Source organism: Dipodomys spectabilis, unplaced genomic scaffold (genome assembly GCF_019054845.1).
Source record: "Dipodomys spectabilis isolate Male_0828 unplaced genomic scaffold, ASM1905484v1 ptg000023l, whole genome shotgun sequence".
Taxonomy (NCBI): Eukaryota; Metazoa; Chordata; class Mammalia; order Rodentia; family Heteromyidae; genus Dipodomys; species Dipodomys spectabilis.
Window position 1 is genome coordinate 120243 of NW_024870700.1, and position 3551 is coordinate 123793.

Consider the following 3551-nt stretch of genomic DNA (forward strand, 5'->3'; position numbering starts at 1 on the left):
AGGTTGGCATGTAGCTTAGTGGTAGAGTGCTTGTATAGTATACAGAAGGCCCTGCTTTAAATCTCCAGCCCTCCAAGGAACAAAAAAAAATAAAAACAAAGAACCTAGAGTACTTCCAGATTCCAGGAGAGAGAAGAGGAAATCTGAGTGTGTAATATTTTCTGATGCCAGAAAGCAAGAAAATGCTTCTAGAAAGAGAGATGTGTACACATTACAAACAGCACAAGAGCCAACCTGAGTTTCCAATGACTAAAGTTGGAACAATGTAAGACACAAAGAAAACGATGCAAACAAAAAATAGCCATAAATCCATATTGTCATTGATAAATAACTGAATACATAAATAAGTGGAAGAGGTCACTCTTCCTTAAAGCCTTCCAATTCACACATGTAGAAAGATCTAAGGAAACAGAAAGTCAATGTTAAAGGCTTGAGGTAATAATTTCTTCCAACAACAACCACTGATCAGTGCTAAAAATAATAATGGACAGCCAGGTGTTGGTGGCTCACACCTGTATTCCTAACTACTCTGAAGTCTGAGATCTGAGTTTGAAGCCAGCCTGGGCAGAAAAGCCCATGAGACTTTTATCTTCAATTAATCACCAAACTAACTGAAGTGGAGTTGTGGCTTCCAATAATTCATTATCTCACACAAACGCAAGACAACATCAGCATCACTCAAAGCCAGCTTGTGAAGATATTGTGCAAAACAATGCACCAGTACTCCTTTAAAGTATCAAGGTCACAAGGAAAACTGTGAAACCCTCACAGATTGGAGGAGACTAAGAGAACACAATGAGCAAGTAGAGTGTGATATTGTACATCCCGCTATGAGACAGAAAAGAGAAAACTACGCAAGTGGAAAATTGGTGAACGTGGAATAGGCCCTGTAAATGTGCTAACAGGATCATATAACGAATAATGTCTTAATTCCACTAATTCTCTTAAGGTTAACGTGAAAGGAGACTAGGTGAGAAGTCTTAAGGATTCCTATACTTACTCCAAAATAGCAGTCAAGTAAAATCATAGACAGTGAACTCAGTGCTAGACAGAAGGAAGGCTGAGCAAACCTACAAGATCAAGGATGGGAATGATCACTGGTCAGTCACAGGGTGGGTCACAGGGAGGCTTGGGCTGAGCAGCCTCCGCTTTTGTGGGGAGGTGATGTGGAGAAGCAGGCTTAAAGGGCAAATGACTGCCATGCTGGGACATGCTGAGTTTGGGGTACTTCTGGGACATCCAGATGGACATGCAAATTAGGCAGTTTGATCAATGTGTCTAGAGTATGAGAGATGTAAATTGGAAATATAAATTGTGAGGCAGTCAGCATTTAGAAATTCACTAGAGACACAAAGATGGATTCAATCATAAAGAAGGCACATAAGGAGTCTGAGGATGAAGGATTCTGACGTTGAAACTCCAATTTAACTCTGTTTCCCATTGCTCTTATTTTAGAAACTTTTGCAGAACAGGGGATAGAGCTTGTTCATTTCTCTGCTCTTGCCACCTTATATTGTACCCACCAATGTCTGGCAAAAAATAATGTGCCCACCAATGTTTACATGTGCCTGTGTGAAAGGACCCATGAAGAGATGGCTCTGTCTCCTTAGACATTAAGAATACATGGAGTTTAAATTTCTGTGTGTATTTTATTCTGCCAGCTCATCATGCTCTAATCTCAAAGTACAAAACAACAAAACTAAAAAAATATCTCCCAGCCAAGCAAGGTGGCTCACACCTGTAATCCTAGCTACTTTGGAAGCTGAGATCTGAGGATCACTGTTTGAAACCAGCCCAGACAGGAAACTCCATGAAATTCCAATTAACTCCAATTAACTACCAGAAAACCAGAAGTAGTTGTAGCTCAAAGTGGTAGAGCACTAGCCTTGAGTAAAAACGCTCAGGGACAGCGCCCAGGCCCTGAGTTCAGACTCCATGAGCAACTAAATAAAATAAATAAATACATACATTTATCTCTAGATTTTATCTAAGTAATAATGACAGAATGGATAGCTCAGAGAATGTTCATTTTGTGATGTAATATTTGACCCATTCTAAGACAATGGTAAAAGCATCAACAGTCTTAGCAAGAAAGGAGAGGAGAAAAGAGAAGAGGGGAAGGAAGGGAAGGAAGAAGAAAGGAGAGGAGGAAGAGAAGGGGAAGGAGAAGAAAATAGGATGTGAAGAGAAGGTGGACAAGGGGAGGGGAGGGAAGGGGAGTTAGATCTGCTTTCCTTGGTCCTCTGCTTTGCTTGCTGGCCTCATGTTTCACTTCAATTTCCTTTGCTGAATCCAAAAGCATCATTTCCCCCAGATGTTGTAGCCTGAGTCAGGTGGAGAAAACCAGTCCATGTCAAATAAAAATCCTCAACCTCACATAGAAAATGCAGCTAACTCACTGCCCTCTACATATCCTGGCACTACAGAAACCCAGCCTGGACATCATGGCACCTCCATGTGACCCTTAGGTGCTATGCAAACATCTTGCTAACTTTGTTTTGTTCTGAAAATCCTGAAATAGAATGATATTTAAAAGACCACTGGCTGCTGAAATCCCCAGGACATCACACTATTTGAGAAAATAGAGATTACCTGAATATTTTAGGCTTAACAATTGCCAACCAGATGGCAGGCAGCAATATAAAAGGTATTACAAAGCTCCAACTCCTTCTGTGTGTCATTTAGTAGGATATTGTGCTCAGAATCCAGTGTTATGGCTTTTGGGTTACATTTTCCCCCTCCCCTTCCCACCTCCTTCAGTTTGATTTTCTCATCTTAACACTTCAAGGAAAAATAGTATTTTAAAATGCTCCTGGGGATTGCCAATTTATAATCTGTACACTTACTGGTGTTTGCCCTGACATTGTCCCAGGGGTAGACAGGCTGGGGAGAGGGGATGGTTAACGGAGGGTGAGGGATACACAGCTAGAAGAAAAGATGCAAGACTCACTTTTATTCTTACTGTTCAATATAACCCACTGCTTTTCCTATAGTCTGTTCGAAGCACCAATAATTTGGCTCTGATTTCTGAAGATTGTAGGCAAGCAAAGCGAAATCATTAGTGATAGAGTTGGGATTCTAAAAGCAAAACTTCTACTGGCATTAAAACAAAGGACAATGGGATGGAGTGTTTGGGTCAACTCAGCTGCAGAGAATGGAATAAACTCTATGTAGGAAGACAGGCTATAGTGTTCTAAAGCATGCATGTTTCGGGGAGCATCAATTAGAAGAGAGTTCAAGGAATTGGGGAGACTAAGATAAGATTTGGCAGGCTGGCCACCTGCAGGCCAGAATGAAGGGGACCCAGTGGCAGATAGAAGGTCCACACCACATGCTTAAGGGGATATATACTTAAGCAAGGGCCAAGTGTCCGAGCAACCAAACCCCACAAGGGATTCAGTTTTGCCAGAGTTCTCCCATCTCTGTTCTTTTTCCCTCCACCCAGTACTGTGCATACTGAGCTCTGCATCCAAGCCTGAAAGAAATAAGAGAGAATGAGCTGCTGCCCAGAATGGGCTATTTAAATTAGTTCCAAGGCATGGGTAATTGTC